Here is a 19,746-nt window from a genome sequence, read left to right as displayed (position 1 = left end):
GACAAAGACGAGACAGTACAAGTAGGGTATATAACAGAACTAATATCTTCCATGAAGTTAAATCCAAAAATGTATAAAAATAATTATACAACATAACCAAGTTGACTTTTCCAATAATGCAGTTTCAACACTGAAAAATCACATAATGTAATTCATAACATCAATAGGCTAAAAAGGAATAACTATATATATATATATATATATATATATATATATATATATATAAAATGCACTTGACAACATCCAAAAATGCTTCATGATAATATCCCACACTGGAAGTCCTAGCTAATACAATAAAACATTAAAAGGAAATAAAAGATATGCTTAACAGAAAAAGTAAATAAAGTTCTCTTTGTTCACATATGACATGATCCTGTATTAAAAAATCACAAATAATGAGCAAAAATACTCCTGGAACTAGAGTATTGTAACTAAGTGGTTACAACTAAGTGGTTGTAGCAAGGTTACAGCATACAAGGTTAATATACAGAATTCAATTGGTTCTGACATATCAGCAATTAAAAATCAGAAATTGAAATAAAAACATCTGCAAACAGAAATGAAATACTAAGGTACAAGTATGTTACAAAATACATACAGGATCTATATGAGGAAATCTATAAAACACCAATTAAATAAAGAGGATCTAAATAAATGGAAAAATAGACCATGTAAATGGATAGGAAACTAAATATTGTTCAGATTTAAATTCTTCCCAAGTGATCTATGGATTCAATGAAATCTCAGCCAAAATCCCTGCAAGTTGTTTTGTGAAAATCAACAAACTGATTCTGAAATTTATTTGGAAAGGCACAAGACCAAGATTAGACAAAATAATATTTAAAAGAATCCATGAAGGTGGAGAACTGACTCTATCTGACTTTAAGATGACTATAAAGCTTCAATAATCAAAATAACATGACATTTATGAAATAATAGACAAACAGATCAATGGAACAGGAGAGATAGGTATTTGCGATAGGTTCACACAAATGTTGTCAACTGCTTTTTGACACAAGAGCAATGGTGATACAGAGGAGAAAGAACAACTGAGCATTCATTCATATCCAAAAACACATGTTCTAGACATAGATCTGACAGTTTCCATAAAGATTAACATAAAATGAATGATAGATCTAAATGTATAACTCAAAATTATATAACTTCTGGAAGATACTGTTACAGGAATAAAAAGAAAAGTCATGGACTGGATGAAAATGTCTCCTAGATAAAGGACTTGTATCCAAAATACAAAAAGAATTCTTAAAACTCAACAATAAGAAAACAAACAAGACAATTAAAAAATGGGCAATGACAGAGACCTCACCAAAGAAGATATGCAAATGTAAAATAGCATATGAAAAAATTCTCAACATTTACCACATTATATATTTATTATGATCATATAATTAGGGAATTGTAAATTAAAACAATGTGATAGTACTACATATTTATTAAAAATGGCAAAAATTCAAAAAAATTACAATACCAAATGCCAGTGAGGGTAGAGGATACAGAGCAACAGGGATTCTTATTCTTTGCTGATTGGAATACAAAATCATGCAACCACCTGAAAAGAGAACTCCAAAATTTCTTGCTAAGATAAATATATAATACACTCTTATCATGCAATCTAGAAATCATCTCCTAGCTATTTACTCAACTGAATTGAAAATTTATGCTTGTTTTTCATAAAAAAATATTTATAATAACTCTATTTAAAAAGCTGTAAGAAAACATTTTTTAAAACAGGTCAATAGATAAACTTCACTACATATATAATGGAATATCCCTGAGCAATTAAAAAAATGATCTATCAAGCCATGAAAAGAAATAGAGTAACTTAAAATGCATATTTCTGAGTGAAAGAAGTCAATCAGAGAAGGCTACATATTGTGTGATTCCAACTATATGACAATCTGGGAAAGGCAGACTATGGAGATAATTAGAGAATCAGCAGTTTTGGGGATTTGCTGAAAGTAGAAGAGGCATAAATAGGTAAAGTACAGAGAATTTTTAGGGTGATAAAATTATTCTGTATTTATGCAATAGTGGATATATGACAATATGCTCTTGTTTGAACCCAGAAAACTATACAACATAAAGTGATCCTTAATGTCAAGTATTTATTAATAATATATCAATGTTGGTTTATCAAATGAAAAAACATGTACTACAGTAATGCAATATGTTAATAATAGGAGAAAAGTGATATATAAAATTCTGTATTATTTGGTCAATATTTCTATAAGTCTAAAACCATTCTAAAAAATAAAATATATTAATTTAAAAAGAAGAACAATTGAAAAAGTGAAGAATGCTGGAGACCTGCAGAACAAAATAAAAAGTATAATATATATGGTTAATAATGGTCATTTCAGAATTATTAATGAAAGTCCTGAATTGGAAACATGTAAATGTCTCTCAGTAAACTGTATAAATTATTGTGTGTGTATATATATACATATACACATATATATATTAATTAAATGGAACATTATATAGTAAAGAAAACATGATATTAAATGAAACTGCATGGCTTAATATTACAGAAATAATTTTGAAAGTCAGACTCTAAAATAAAAAATATTACATACTAAATAATTCAATAGGCATAAAGTTTAAAAACTGCAAAATGAACTCTAACAGTTGAAATAAAACTAAAGATTACCTTGAGTAGGGCAGTAAGTAGATCTAGAATTGGTGAAGGTCTTTAGGGTACTGATAATAGTCTTCATATTAATCTAGGTGACAGTTATACAAGTGTATTCACTTTGTAGATATTAATTGGGTAGTGAACACTTATCTTAAGTGCTGGGAAGATAACAGATGGATTTCTTCTAGAGTGGTAGTAGGCATGTCAACTTGGAAGTTTCTACTATAACTAAATATATGTCTATTCTGTGATCCAGTAGTTTTACTCCTAGTTGCATACCTGAGAGAAATAAATATATATGTCAAATAAAAGACTTGCCAAGGAATGTTCACAGCAGCTTTATTCACAAATCCCCAAACTAGAAATAACAAAATGCCTGTCAACAGGTGAAAAAAATAAACAAATAGGGGCTTATTCTCAGGTAACATGAAATAGTGACACTCATTTAATGAAACACTACCCAGGAATTAAAAAAGATCAAACTCTAGTACCTGCAGCAACATGCTCTACTTCATGAATGTAATACTGAGTGAAATTAGCCAGATACAAAAAAGTCAAAGAAATAAAACAAGCTGATAGTCATGGTACATACACTGAAGGGAGTATAAACTGGCAAAGTACACAGTGAAAATTTATGAAGTACCAGAAATATTCCTTATCTTTTTGGGGGTGGTTAAAGGGTTTTGTACATGTACATATGTGTATATGTATATATAATTACAAGATATACACTTAAAAGTAGTATGCCATATAGACCTTACATAGAGATTAGATGGATAGATAACATAACATACATGTACTTCCATAAGATTTTACAGAAAAACACAAGAAAATTTTTTGGCCAACCCAATATTAGTGAGGGCAAGAGAAAGAGGGAAAGAGAGAGAGATTGCTGTTGGAGTATAACTATTTTATGAACCAGACCTAGAAGTGGAAAGTACGAGCATCATTAAGATGCCTGTTCACAAGAGATTCAGTTTGATATTTTCTTAACAGTAGGTCAAATTTATCCATGATATGTAAGTTTGGAGATTTTTTTTCCTAATTTTATTTCAAGAGTTTTTGTGTTATAGCAGGTTTTTCTCTGTTTATTAAATGTCAGGTGGATTACTATATGTTTGGTTACATACTGAGTGTGAGAAATGGGAGGATGATGTGAAGGAAACAAAAAAGAAAACTTAAGAAAAGCAGAAAAGTTTAATACAACAAAACTTATAAGTTGTGGGTTCAGCTCAGTTCAGTTCAGTTTAGTTGCTCAGTTGTGTCCAACTCTTTGGAACCCCGTGGACTGCAGCATGCCAGGTCTCCCTGTCCATCTCAAACTCAAGTCCATTGAGTCGGTGATGCCATCAAACCATCTCATCCTCCGGGGGTCTCCTGCATTGCAGGCAGATTCTTTATCAACTGAGCTACCAGGGAAGCCCCCTCCCTCCTTTCCATATATGGTTCTGTGTCAAACAGAAAGCCATAAAGGAAAAATAGCTCTCTGAATTCCTACTACACATCATACACAAACATAAATTCCAGACGAATTTCAGATCTAAATGTGTAAGATAAGCAAGAAAGTTTTAAAAGATAGCATAAAAGATCTGTGAATTTGAAATAAGGAAAGATTTCATAAACAGTATACAAGGAAAGTGGCATTCATGCTGGACAAAATGAAAAAAACTGGAAATTATTAAAATGAAGGAATTTTTTCCCTCTAATGTCTACATTAATAGAATAAAAGTACTAGCTGCAGAATGAAAGAGGATATCTAAAATGTATATGTCAAAAAACATAATGTATACAGTGTTTGTAATCCTATTTTAAGGTCTAAATAAAGGATCAAAGTTTTCCTATAAATCCTAGAAATCTTCCCAGGTGGCTCAGTGGTAGAGTCTGACAATGCTGAAGACACAGGCGATGTGGGTTCAATCCCTGGGTCAGGAGGATCCCCTGGAGAAGGAAATGGCAACCCACTACAGTATTTCTGCCTGGAAAACACCACTGAAGAGCCTGGTGGTACAGCCCATTGCATCACAAAGAGTTGAACATGACCTGGCAACTGAGCACACATACACATAAATCTTGTAAGTCAATGAAAAGAAAATCTAGCAAAAGAGTGGACAAAGGATTCCAAATAACACTTCACAATTTAGAGCTTACAGCATAGAAAGGAGATACTTCGCACTGCCAACCACATATTAATACAAAAGTATTAAGGATGCTTTAAAAATCAATGATCATCTGGCACCATTTTTTTTCCTTTAAAAAAAAAACTAAAAGTATACTTGATTTGTAATATTGTGCTGCTTTCTGCTGTAGAGCAAATTGTCTCAGTTATACATATATATACACTCTTTTTCATATTCTTTTCCATTATGGTTTATTAGGAGTTTGGATATAGCTCCCTATGCTATACAGTAAGATTTTGTATATCCATTCTATATGTAATAATTTGTATCTAGTAAACCCAACTCCCAGTCCATCTCTCCCTCCCATCCTTCTTGCCAATCATGAGTCTGTTTTCTATGTCTGTGAGTCTGTTTCTGCTTTGTCAGTTCAGTTCAGTCACTCAGTCGTGTCTGACTCTTTGTGACCCCATGGACTGCAGCACACCAGGCCTTCCTGTCCATCACCAACTCATGGAATTTACTCAAACTCATGTCCATTGAGTCGGTGATGCAATCCAACAATCTCAACCTCTGTCTTCCCCGTCTCTTCCCACTTTCAATCCTTCTCAGCACCAGGGTCTTTTCAATTGAGTCAGCTCTTCGAATCAGGTGGTGAAAGTATTGGAGTTTCAGCTTTAACATTAGCCCTTCCAATGAATATTCAGGACTGATTTCCTTTAGGATGGACTGGTTGGATCTGCTTGCAGTCCAAGGGACTCTCAACAGTCTTCTCCAACACCACAGTTCAAAAGCATCAATTCTTCAGCGCTCAGCTTTCTTTATAGTCCAACTCTCACATCTGTACATGGCTATCAGAAAAAAAATAGCCTTGACTAGATGACCTTTGTTGGCAAAGTGATGTCTCTGCTTTTTAATATGCTATCTAGGTTGGTCATAACTTTTCTCCCAAGGAGTAAGCATCTTCTAATTTCATGGCTGCAGTCACCATCGGCAGTGATTTTGGAGCCCCCCAAAATAAAGTCTGCCACTATTTCCACTGTTTCTCCATCTATTTCCCATGAAGTGATGGGATCAGATGCCATGATCTTAGTTTTCTGAAAGTTGAGCTTTAAGCCAACTTTTTCACTCTCCTCTTTCACTTTCAACAAGAGTCTCTTTAGTTCTTCTTCACTCTCTGCCATAAGGGTGGTGTCATCTGCATATCTGAGGTTATTGATGTTTCTCCCAGCAATCTTGATTCTAGCTTGTGCTTCATCCAGCCCAGTGTTTCTCATGATGTACTCTGCATATAAGTTAAATAAGCAGGGTGACAATATACAGCCTTGATGTACTTCTTTTCCTAGTTGGAACCAGACTTTTGATCCATGTCTAGTTCTAACTGTTTCTTCCTGACCTGCATGCAGATTTCTCAAGAGGTAGGTCAGGTGGTCTGGTATTCCCATCTCTTTCAGAATTTTCCACAGTTTATTGTGATCCACATAGTCAAAGGCTTTGGCATAGTCAATAAAGCAGAAATGGATGTTTTACTGGAACTCTCTTGATTTTTTGATGATCCAGCAGATGTTGGCAATTTGATCTCTGGTTCCTCTGCCTTTACTAAAACCAGCTTGAACATCTGGAACTTCACAGTTCACGTATTGTTGAAGCCTGGCTTGGAGAATTTTGAGCATTACTCTGCTAACGTGTGAGATGAGTGCAATTGTGCAGTAGTTTGAGCCTTCTTTGGCATTGCCTTTCTTTGGGATTGGAATGAAAACAGACCTTTTCCAGTCCTTTGGCCACTGCTGCATTTTCCAAATGTGCTGGCATATTGAGTGCAGCACTTTCACAGCATCATCTATTAGGATTTGAAATGGCTCAGCTGGAATTCCATCACCTCCACTAGCTTTGTTTGTAGTGATACTTCCTAAGGCCCACTTGACTTCGCATTCCAGGACATCTGGCTCTAGGTGAGTGATCACACTGTCATGATTATCTGGGTCGTAAAGATCTTTTTGTACAGTTCTTCTGTGTATTCTTGCCACCTCTTCTTAATATCTTCTGCGGTTAGGTCCATAGCATTTCTGTCCTTTATTGAGCCCATCTTTGCATGAAATGTCCCCTTGGTATCTCCCATGTGGTGCTAGTGGTAAAGAACCCACCCGCCAATGCAAGAGACATAAGAGACGTTGGTTCAATCCCTAGGTTGGGAAGATTCCCTGGAGTAGGAAATGGGAACCCACTCCAGTATCCTTGCCTGGAGAATCCCCATGGACAGAGGGGCCTGGAGGTCTCCATGGGGAGTCCATGGGGTCAAAAAGAGTCGGGCATGACTGAAGTGACTGAGCATGCAAGCCTTAAACCAGAATATGACCTATACCATAGTCAATCTGCTAAAAAGATCACAGAGACAAAAGTTTCACCCCTTTATAACTTTAGCAGCTACAACTTACTACATACATATTTTCAAGATAAATAATAGTCTTCAAGTAGAAGCACTTGACAGCAACATTGGTCACACATAGTTCATCCTAAAATCACTTGATAACTGGAGTGATCATATACATTAGTTAACTGACTTTATTAAAAAGAAAAATGAACCTCTCAGATTGTTATTACAGGAGAGACCTACTGAAGATAAGTTCCTACTCCTCATAGAAACTGGGATATATGGGCTCTTTCTCCAAAATGACATTTCGAAGAAGTGGCTCCCAAGTTCTTGAGAAAAATATTCCTGGGTCTTAAAGCTGGCAGGAGGTTTAGTTTACTTTTCAAAAGATTTACATACGGTTCAAAAAGACAGAGAAAGAACTTACAATTGTAAGTTTTCTAAAATAAATGCTCTAGGGAAGGGGGGTATCCCTTTCTCTTTTTTTCTTTTTAAATTTGTATTTACCCTTATATTATTTATATTCTATAGTTTGTAGTTTATCATAGACTATATACTGCTACACTAATTGTTTAGTTTACAACTTCTGTCCCAACTAGATTACATCTTTTTGGCAATGTAGTCATGAATTACTAAATTAACGTTTTGATGAATTTTATTGAGAATTATGGGAGACTAACAGGTAAGATCTGAGAGATTTCTATCCTTGGAATATCAGACTATGTAAAAAGCTAGCTAGAGTGAAACACTTTGCTAACCGTGGAGGTAGGGGGCATTGGGGTAGGCTAGAAAGTATTTTTTCAGTCAAGAAGATATCTGGATATAGAAGAGAAGAGGCAAAACTAAAGAATGTATTACACAGTGAGGATATGCAAAGACTGAATAACAGTAGCCAGTAATCACGATGAGAAAGTATTAGCCAAACAATTTATTGAAATGTATCTTTGTAAAGAACAGAAACTGCATAAGATGAAGAGAAAGAAAAATTATGAGCTTCTTTATTTGAAAATGACTTTAAAAAGTATATTAACTAGAATATCACACTGATCCTGAAATCCACGGAAATTTATTTCAAATCAAGGAATCAGGTATCTTTGAGGATTCAAAACAAGAGTTATCAAGGCTGCATTCTATACATTCCAAGGTGTATGAGGAAATGCATATTGTTCAATAAGCATATAATTGTAATACTCCCATTTACAGGTGTCAACCATAAATTGGCATTTGCCAAGAGCACTGCCAGAAATCAAGCAATAAAGGCATTTTCCATATGCCTTTACAGCTGTTAACCTTCAATGCCCCCTGAGGGAATTCAGGGTGGCGTGAGGCATTCTATGCTCCAGGGAATCTGGTGGGACAGGTCTTTAGACAGCTGGATATTTACAGGAACTAATTTCATGATTCCATTTCTTGTATCTCCTAGATATAAGATACCTAGAAAAGTACTAAATCCCTTCATGATGACATCAGATCCCTGTGACTAGTAGAAATGCTGTAGAATGTCTCAATGACATTTCTAGAGTTTCATATTTTCATTTGCATTATATTCCCCTTCAAGAACTGCAAAACAGAAAAGTGTACTTAGTACTAGTACTAAGTACTAAGGTACTTAGACTGCCTTTTGTAAAATGAGTGCTTGATTGTATTGAACTCCCCCTTCATGAAATTTGGAAACTAAGCAGCGGTCACAGGACTGGAAAAGGTCAGTTTTCATTCCAATCCCAAAGAAGTAAAGTAAAATTGCTCAGTCGTGTCTGACTCTTTGCGACCACACGGACTGTAGCCTACCAGGCTCCTCTGTCCATGGGATTTTCCAGGCAAGAGTACTGGAGTGGGTTGCCATTTCCATCTCCAGGGGATCTTCCTGACCCAGGGAGCGAACCTGGGTCTCCAGCATTGCAGACAGATGCTTCACCGTCTGAGCCAGCAGGGAAGCCCAATCCCAAAGAAAGGCAATGCCAAAGAATGTTCAAGCTACCGCACAATTGTACTCATCTCACACACTAGCAATAGTAATGCTCAAAATTCTCCAAGCCAGACTTTAGCAGTAAGTGAACCGTGAACTTCCAGATGTTCAAACTGGATTTAGAAAAGGCAGAAGAACCAGAGATCAAATTTGCTAACAATTTTTAGTCAACAGCAGGTGTTTCATAAAAATAGTCAAACTGGAACTTAATAATCTTTGAAATCCAACTACATGCTTGCTACTTGTTCCTGACTTTTCATTCTATTTCCCTCAGATATGTTATTCCTTAGGTATAAGAAAATGGAACTACAAATGAGATGTGAGCAGATATATTATGGAGAACTTATGGATGATATCAGCCAACTGCTTAAATACATTAACATACTATTGTTTGATGACATCACGTAGAAACCAAATCGTGTTAATAAGTGAAAATACAATAGGACATTAAAAAAATTAGCTGACTGATAAGTACAGTTTTCTGTTTTGCAGTCCTTGAAGGGGAATATAATGCAAATGAAAATATGAAACTCTAGAAATGTCATTGAGACATTCTACAGCATTTAGAAGAAACTCTACAGAAGCTGAAGAAAATTGGGCAAGACAAATCAAGATATCATGAACACATATTAAGTACTGCAGCTTAATGTTCCACATTTAGTTATTTAATTTTAGTTCAGACTAAAGGCCAGAGGAAGGGGCTTACAGCCTATACAGAATGAGGGTAAAAATTAATTCTTCTTATTGCCCCCTGATGAATAATATATATATTTTTATTAAAATAAGGTTATTGATGACGATTAGACAAAGAATGGTTTTTAATATTAGGAGTAAGAGAAATGAGTGTTTATGGTCTGTCACCAGGGAGGCCCTAAAATAAATGAATCTACCCTCAAAATCACAAAAAGAAACAGATATAACTGTTAAAGCTGGGGTAGGAGGTAGTTGCTGGTAATTACTTAATCATTTTTTAAGTTAGTTAAAAAAAAAAATCTTTTCAATCACTGGTATGGAAGTTCTAAACTCTAAATACTTTTAATAAAGAGATATATGGCAAAGTCAAAGAGAGGCAATGCAGCAAAACAAATTAAAATGAGTAAGAACTCAAGGAATAAAAGAATGTAAAAAGAACAGAAGATTAAACAGTATAGCATTATCTCAGTGTGCTATTTTAAACCAAGCACAATGTTTAACTAAAAAGAAAAAAAAATCAAATCCATCTTCTCCAGCGTAGGATGATAAAGCAGATCAAGAAATGTTTGTAAAGATAAGATTGGCCTTGAAAAGACTAGAGGAGTGCTCAAGGGGGATTTCTCACATTCTGACACTGACTAGAATACAAATGGCTGAATTAGTTAAGAATAGGAGACTTTCAAATCCAAAGAATGAATTGTCTCTATGCAGAAATGTGTAAATGAGCAAAAAAGATGGCTTTAGGAGATGAACCAGTGAAATTCCAAACAGCTTATTCTTGGTGAGGAAAACAGACATATGCTGCCCTTTCATGCCCTGAATTATGATTCCATGGAACTTTTAAATGTTCTCTCAGTCCAAAAATATTTGAAAGGCAGTTTATAAATGCTTACAGTCTCAGTTCAAACATTTCAAGCGAAATCCTCAGGATTTGAAACTCCCTTTTGGTTAAGGCCTACTTATCTTTGATCATCGTAATTTAGAGGAAGACCAGTGCTTTTTAAAATCCATTAAATCAACTCCCATTCTCTCAGACTCCATGTCAAATGCTATAATGAATACAGCAAAATAAAAAAGACTTTCAGGAACATTTTATGTTTCTATTTTAAGATAAGCTTAATTATAGACTAGTTTTATATAAACCAGTTAAATTAATACAGATAATTATGAAGTCTGAATCAACTTTCATATAGTAGGCTCCTGTTGTTATACCAGGCAAAATAAATAAATTTAAATGAGAAATTGCTTGTATTTGTTTCTAAATCACAAATAAAAATATATTTAGGAGTGATATGCTTTGCTCAATACCTATATCCCTCAAACTCCCTTGCAGATAGATGTGGCCTTAAGTTGATATTACCAGGAAGGGTATTTAAGTAGCTATTATTTGTGTTTTTTCTCATATTTCAGGAAATTCAATTCCTAACATGCATGACACCTAACTGCATGAGTTGGCAAAACATGGTCAAGGGCCATGTCTGGCCAGGCTCCTGTTTTGTGAATGAAGTAATGTTACAGTACATTCCACCCCATTTCTTAGGCAGGTCTGTAGCTGCTTTCAAGCTGTAACGGCAGAGTTGCAACTGAGACCATGTGGCCACAAACTCTAAATCATTTACTATCTTCTCTTTTACCAAAACAAAACAAAAAAATGTTTTCTGACCCTTGTTCTAGAGAGCCTGTCACACATAAACAAAGGAGAAATGTTTATAGAGACCACCAAATGTTTGTAATTGTCATTTCTTACCTTCTGCTTTGTCCTGACCAAATTTAGTCAGGCTTCTCTCCTTCCTCCAGGTCATTGAATTTTCAAATTCTCAAGTATAATAAAGTTCCAAGAAAGTGGAATCTGTCCCTCTTCTCAGCTTCTACTGGGAATCGACTGTTTAAGGCAAGACCCTTTCCTTTAGTAGACTCATTGGCCACTTCTCTTTGTCTATCCAGCTTCCCCTTAAGAGTCTGAGAATCTCTGCTTGCCCTTCCTTTATCCTAAAAACCAAAGAGTTTTCCCTGTTTGACTGTGAGATGAGAGATTTCTGAGATTGGAGCATTCTCCCTATGACCGTAGTATTTCTTCTGAATAAAACCTCTCTCTAAATCTGGGTTTGTTTTTAATTTGACAGCTTCTGGTGCCACAATATGGGTGGAGAGCTGACCACTCTTCCACCCTGCAGTCTTTACCCTGGTGTTCTTGCTGACTTCTCAGACCTCTGTGTCCTTCATGGCTAGGGGACTCTGTGGTGAGTCACAGCTCCTAATCCAGTGTTCTGGACATTTTTCTGTATTAGCATAATTGGGATGCTTTAATTCCATTAAACTGACTTCTTTCTGTCCTTCTCTATTTGAGCAAGACTTCTCATGGTTCTTTTTTGTTTTAGTGAGAATCTTACTGGACAGAAGTCCTCTTGGTTCTTTTTCAGTGAGAATTTATAACTTGACTCTCTAGAGTGAAATTTTCAGCTATTTTATGATGCCTCTCTGCTTTTTCTGATTCCTTTCTCAGGGGTTAAACAGATTGAAGCTTTCAGCTCTTCCAGAAAGGTTGCAAGAGGGACTCTGACTACCAAATGAAAACTGTGCATAAGACTGATTTGTTATTACTTGCCTCCTTTCTCTACTTGATCCTATTACCCCATGGATAACTCTTAATCTACTGAGATTGAGGATAGATTAATTTCAGCTCATTATCTGCTTGACCACTGTAGCACTGATTTTGCTCAATACCTTCAAAAATGGCAGTTTTACTAAGGATAACTTGGAGTTGCAAAGCCACTCTGGGGCTTGAGAGGCTCCCTCATTCAGTCCACCTTTAGGGAGCTGTTGAATCCTGGGTGTCTAGAATATGCTTTAAATAATGTTCTGCTTCTGTTTTCTTTGGTGTGAAGAAGCCAAAAACTACCCTTAAGTCAAATGTCAATCAAGGCCTTCAACAATCTCAGTTTATATTATTGAGAGCTGTGCTACTCAACCTCTTGAGGACTGCTTGTTTTCTCCCTATGCTATTCCTTTTACCCCCAGCTCTAAGACAGCCTTGCCTTCATCATTTTCCACTCTTTTCTCTTCTGCTCTTCTGTATGTTCCAGTCTCTCCTACAACCTTGCTCTTGTCTCATTTGTATTTATTCTCTATCCCTGGACCCCACCCCAGACTTGCTAGCTTCTCAGTTCCCCATAGTGTCCTGGGACTTTATTATTGCTCCTACAATGTTAAGACTCCAAGGGCAAGAAACTACAGGGATCAAATTACTTCCTCTCCAGCAGATTATTTTTTAACATGTGCTTCAATCTGGCCTGTATGCTAAAATGAAAAACTTTCCTGATCATGTAGAAATAGAGAAAAAATTCCTACATACTTAAGGTCAATCTTAGGGGCATACTCTAGGGACCCTCAGATTTCTATCAGTTGACTCAACTCCTTTTAGATTCTGGAGACACCTCTTTACGGTTTGAAAAATCAAAATCAGTCAAACTCAATGAAGATTTACAGAGAAATCAAAATACCCCTGAGGCCTATAACAAAAATAAGGAAATTGGAGAAAAGCTGTTAGATGTTTAGAAAATACCCAGAAATCTTGTTCAGGTCTAACTCTAGATAATAACAGGGAACATGCTTTGTTTATCAGCTTTATCAATGGACTCCATGAAGAACTAAGAGAGGCTACTCAAAGACATCCCATTAATTGGTAAAATGTAATTTTTCTCCAAAATCCAAGCTTTAACACAGCATCATGATGATATATAGGCATATTTCATTTCATTGGCAGGTGGGCATCATATATTTTAGAAATTGAAGGTTGTAGCAGCCCTGTTGCGAGCAAGTTTATTGATGCCATTTTTCCAACAGCATTATCTCACTTTGTGTCACATTTTGGTAATTCTAGTGATGTTTCAAATCTTTTCATTATTATTATATTTGTTATACTGATCTGTGATCTGTGATCTTTGATGTTATCACTGTAATGTTTTGGGGTAAGAAGAACTGCACCCATATAAGACAGTGAACTTAATCCATAAATGCTATGTATGTTCTGACTGCTCCACTGACTGGCTGCTCCCCTATCTCTCCCTCTCCTTGGGCCTTCCTATTCCCTGAGAACAACAATATTGAATCCTATAATGGGAAGGAAGGAAGGGAGGGAAAGGAAGAGTTGCATGTCTCTCACTTTAAATCAAAAGCCAGAAGTGAGTAAGCTTATTGAGGCGTACATTTCAAAAACCACAACAGGCAAAAAGCTAATTCTCTTGAACCAACAGGTTAGCTAAGTTGTGGATGCAAAGGAAAAGTTCTTGAACAGAATTAACAGTACTATTCCAGTAAACACATGAATGATAAGAAAGTGAAACAGCCCTACTGTTGATATAGAGGAAGTTTTAGCAATCTTCATAGAAGATCAAACCAGCTGCTGCTGCTGCTAAGTCACTTCAGTTGTGTCCTACCCTGTGCGACCCCATAGACAGCAGCCCACCAGGTTCCTCTGTCCCTGGGATTCTCTAGGCAAGAATACTGGAGTGGGTTGCCATTTCCTTCTCCAAAGCATGAGAGTGAAAAGTGAAAGTAAAGTTGCTCAGTCGTGCCCAACTCTTCGTGACCCCATGGACTGTAGCCTACCAGGCTCCTCAGTTCATGGGATTTTCCAGGCAAGAGTACTGGAGTGGGTTGCCATTTCCTTCTCCACAAACCAGCTGCAACATTTCTTTAAGTCAAGTCCCAGTCTTCAACAATGGACTTCAGACTTCCCAGGTAGAACAGTGGTTAAAAAAAAAAAAAAAATCCACCTGCCAATGAAGCAGATGGAAGAAACATAGGTTCCATCCCTTGGTCGGGAAGATCCCCTAGAGCAGGAAATGGAAACCTAGTCCACTGTTCTTGCCTGAAAAATTCCATGGACAGGGAAGCCTGGTGGACTACAGTCCTTGGGGCTACAAAAAGTTGGACATGACTGAGCATGTATGAACAATCTTCAGCAAGGCTGAATGAGGTGCGGAAGCTGGTAGAGATTGGTTTATGAGGTTAAGGGAAGAAGACATCTTCATTACAAAAAAGTAAAAGGTGAAGCAGCAAATGCTGATATAGAAGCTGCAGTAAGTTATCCAAAAGATCTAGCTAAGAAAAGTAATTACGCTGTCTACCTAAACAGCATATTTTCAATGTAGATAAAATAGCCTTCTATTGGAAGAAGATGCCATCTAGGACTTTCATAGCTAGGGAGGAAAAGTCAATGTCTGTTTTTAACATTTCAAAGCTGACTCTGGTTAGGGGCTAATGGAGCTGATGACTTTAAGTGGAAGTTCATTTACCATTCAAAAAAATCCTACAGTCTTAAAAATTTGGCTAAATCTACTCTTCCTGTGCTCTATAAGTGGAATAACAAAGATTGGATGACAGCACATCTGTTTATGACATTTTACTAAATATTTTAAGCCCACTGTGAAGACCTACTGCTCAGAAAAAAAGTTCTTTCAAAATATTATTGCTTATTGATAATACTTTGGCCACCTGATACAAAGATCAACTCATTGGGAAAGACCCTGATGCTGGGAAATATTGAAGGCAAAAGGAGGAGGAGGTGGCAGAAGATGAATTGGTTAGATAGCATCACCAAATCAATGAACTTGAATCTGAGCAAACTCCAAGAGATAGCGAAGGGCAAGAAAGCTTGGCATGCAACAGTCCAAGGAGTCACATACAGTACCTGACTTAGTGACTGAACAACAATAATTGATAATGCACCTGGTCACCCAAGAACTCTGAAGGAGATGTAAGTGAGATTCATGTTGTTTTCATGCCTTCTAACACAACATCCATTCTGCAGACTATGGATCAAGGAGTAATTTTGACTATTAAGTCATATTATTTAAGAAACGAATTTTTGCAAGTCTCTAGCTTCCACAGAGTGGGTCTTCTGATGAGATATCATTAAGAACATGCGTGACTTGTGGGATGAAGCTGAAATAACATTAACGGGAGTTTGCAAGAAGCTGACTCCAACCCTCATGGATGACTTTGAGGGGTTCAAGACTACAGTGGAGGAAGCAATTGTACATGTGGTGGAAACAGCAAGAGAACTAATCTTATCTCATCATAAAACTTTAACTGATAAGGAGTTGATTCTTATGAATGAGCCAAGAAAACAGCTTCTTGAGATGGAAACTACTCCTGGTGAAGATGCTTTGAGGATTGTTAATAAGACAATGAAGCTTTAGATAATGCATAAACTAAGTTAATAAAGCAGTGGCAGAGTTTGAGGATTGACTTTAATTTTGAAAGAAGTACTATTGTGGGGAAAATGTTATCAAATAGTATTGCATGCTACAGAGAAATCATCTATGAAAGAAAGAATCAATCTATGAGTCAAATTTCACTGTTGTCTTATTTTAAGAAATTGCCACAACTGCCCCAGCCTTTGAAAACCACGTTCCTGATCAGTCCACGGCCATCAACACTGAAGAAAGACCATCTACCAGCAAAAAAAATTTGACTTGCTCAAAGTTCAAATGATTGCTAGCATTTTTTAGCAATAAAGTGTTTTTTAATTATGGTATATCCATTGCTTTTTTTTTTAGACGTAATGCCATTGCACACTTAAGAGACTACAGTGTAGTATAAATATAACTTTTACATGCACTGGGAAACCAAATTTGTTTGACTCATTTGATTGTGATATTTGTTTTATTGTGGTAGTCTAAAATGAAATCTGCAATATCTCTGAGGTATGCCTGTACAGGCTAACAAAGCTAAGTTTACATAACACAAACTCATGACTCTCTAACTTAAGAAACTTGAGAAAAGTTATTCTAATGCCTTAGGACCACTCTCAAATTCACCTTAGGACCATTCTCAACTTCTCATCCCTTTTTCAGTTCCCAAGTCATTAACAATCTACACATTTTACTCACATTCCTGACTCACTTGGGGTTATCAGAACAACAGACTTAGGCCATATCTTGCAGACAATGTCCTTAAGTGTGAATGTAGGCTGCACTGATGTCCTTCCTGTTTGGTAGAGATACTATGCCTATTGGGGAAAGGATACCAAAAGAATATGCGAGGTACAAAAAGACAAGAAATTCAGAGTGTTGGTGACTTTCCTCTGAGAGATCTGCTTTTGTCTGCCCTCAAATACTCTTAAGTAAATTAGAAGAAATAATGACTCCAGTCAAAGAGGAACCCTCTACCTTTCTGGTAGACAATGGAGCCACATTTGACAGCTCACAATTTTCCACCATTTTGCCTCAGAGTACACAATCTCTGTGGTGCATTTAAATAATTCACCATATGTCTTATACCTTATCTCCTTTCTATACCCCTTGGGCCTCATGCTGCTTGACATAGCTTTTTATTAAGTTTCACCAGCTTGTCTAATAGGCAGAGACTTGGTTTCTAATTAGAATTTTAATATTTCATGTTCACCTGAGGTACTTTTCTTAAAGTATAGGATTCCTCTCCCACTCATCTTTGATCTCTGACAGCTCTGAAAGACAACTCCCTTTTATAGCTTTCTCACCCCTTTTATAGCTCTGAAGCCATTAAAAACCCCTACATTCAAGACATGTTTATTAACATTCCTGACTCACTTGGGGCTGTTGGAACAACAGACTTAGGCCATATCTGGGAGACAAAGTCCTTAAAGATGGGTGTAGTACACCATCCTTGCATCCTGTTCTCCAATGTCACTCATGTTATCACTGTTGGCTTATACATCACTTTCTTCACTATACCCTTTCATTCTTATTACCAATACTTGTTTACTTAAACATGGGAAAATCAACAATACGCTTGAGTGCCAGGGATTTACAGAAGGCATCACACATTTTTCCTGAACGCTAAGTGCAAATATAAAAGAGTTGCTCTTCCCTTGTAATGCAACCTTTATTCAATATGTAGATGACCTCCTTCTTTGTTCTAAGACATTCAGCAAATCTCTACAACTCTAATACTTATTAAAAGACTTTTCTAAGAAGGGGCATAAGGTCTCAAGTGATAAAGTTCAGCTCTGTTGCCCCCAGGTTCACTACTTAGGTCATAATATTCCCTCCGAAGGAAAAATCTGATCCCAAGATCATATCAAGACCATACTTTTGACAGAAAACAGCAAAATTCTATAAAGCAGTTATCCTTCAATTAAAAATGAATAAATTTGTTTTAAAAAAGAACTAAAAAAAAAGACCATAGTTAACAGTTTCCTATCTGAACCAAGAGACAACATTAAGGAGCTCCGAAACTGACGGGCTATTATAGAATGTGTATTCTTACCTTCTCTGCTAGAGCATCTCCTTTATATTACAATACTAAAAAAAAAATTGTGTCTGAACCTCTAAAATGGGACTTGCCTACTATAACATCATTTGAATCCCTAAGGTCTCCTATTGATCCAACCCACTTAGGGCTTCCTGACTGCTCTTTTGCTTTCTTCCAGTTTATTCATAAAAGAGAAAAATATGCTATAGAGGTATTTTCTTAAAAATATAATGAAAATCAAAGGTCAACTGGATATTTTCTTCTTACCTGGAATCCTACAGCTCAAGTTTTCCCTTCTTTATTGCTGGCACTAGTGGAAACTACACAATTAGTTTAAACCACAGTTGACCTTGTGCTAGGTTGTACCCCGAACATTTATGTCTCTTATGCAGCTTGGACACTTTTCCAAACTAAAAATACCCAACACTTTTTGACTTCTCAGTTCACCTGTTATGAAATTCTTCTTTCTCCCACCACATAACTATCCACTCATGTTAAAGTCTCAGTCCTGCCACCTTCCTCCCTCTCCCAACTGAAAGATAACTGCCCAATTCTGTTATGAACACTCAAGTCTCAATCATCTTTCATATTGGCCTTTGGGAAGTCTTCCTTGAAAATCCAGACCTTATACCATTTGTTGATAGCTCATATCTCTATGCCTTAGAAAGAAACATTCAAGCAGGATATGACATTACAAATTTTCAAAATCGCAGAGAGTATCTTTCACAAGAGCTTTTTATCTTTAGTCAAAGTTAAGAAATTTAACATCTATAGAGACAGTAGATATATTTTGGGGGTAGTACATTATTTTTGTATGTTATGGAAATCAGGGGATTTAAGAAAACAGCTAGAATGCCAATGAAAAATGAAAAGTAGTTATGTGACTTCTTAGATGCTTTATTATTGCCAAAGAAAATAACCATACTTTAGATATTAATAGAAGTTCTTATGGGCTACAAAACCCCTGAGGCAAATTTACTCTCTGATGGGTACATTAAACTGTCATAAAGTTGTTATATCCTCACCATAATCAGATAAGATTCTAAATATACTCTGACTACACCTTATCCTCTAGTTGAGGTACTTAAAATCTCCCAACTCAAAGCCTTTGAACATTGAAAGGCCAATTGGAAACAAGTTGAATGTTTTTTCTAAGCAGTTGTACCTTGGAAACACCCAAATAGCCCCTTGGTCTTTCCTTAGTCCCTTATCTGAAATTTAGTTTCTGACCTTTATAAAATCACTCACCAAGAAAGGAAATAATCAACTCCTGCACCAAGATGGGAAAACTTTACTCCTATTAGAAACAAGTGGTGGCTTCATGTTCCACCTCAAAAATATAATTCTGGTAAACCTGCAAAGGTGGGGACAAGAGAAGAAACCTTTCCACCAGGACTTTTTCCTTATTAGTAATTATATTATCATATCCCTAAGTTTCATGAAAATTAATATATTCTTATTATCATATCTATATATTCTCACTGGCTGGAAGTTTTCCTTTATAAAAAGACCACTTTCACTACTGTTACTAAATGCTTGTTAGGATAAGTGTTCCCTTCATGGGGAATTCCACTGGCTCTTTAACCTAATCAAGGGACTCATTTCTTTGGTAGTCCTGTGAGCAATCCAATAAGTTCTTTCCCTTTTCCCCAAATGACGCTGCTTCTATCATTGTCAGTCATCTGGAATGATAGATTTAATGGACTAA

The 19,746-nt window shown here is 36.2% G+C and overlaps 1 pseudogene; it reads left to right on the top strand.

Moving 5' to 3' along the window:
* The first annotated feature begins 13,942 nt into the window (after positions 1–13,942).
* On the top strand, positions 13,943–16,305 carry LOC122442468 (annotated as a pseudogene).
* The last annotated feature ends 3,441 nt before the right edge of the window (positions 16,306–19,746 follow it).

Source organism: Cervus canadensis, chromosome 5, assembly GCF_019320065.1.
Source record: "Cervus canadensis isolate Bull #8, Minnesota chromosome 5, ASM1932006v1, whole genome shotgun sequence".
Lineage (NCBI taxonomy): Eukaryota > Metazoa > Chordata > Mammalia > Artiodactyla > Cervidae > Cervus > Cervus canadensis.
The sequence above is the reverse complement of the archived record's forward strand: the minus strand, read 5'-3'. Positions and strand labels throughout refer to the sequence as shown.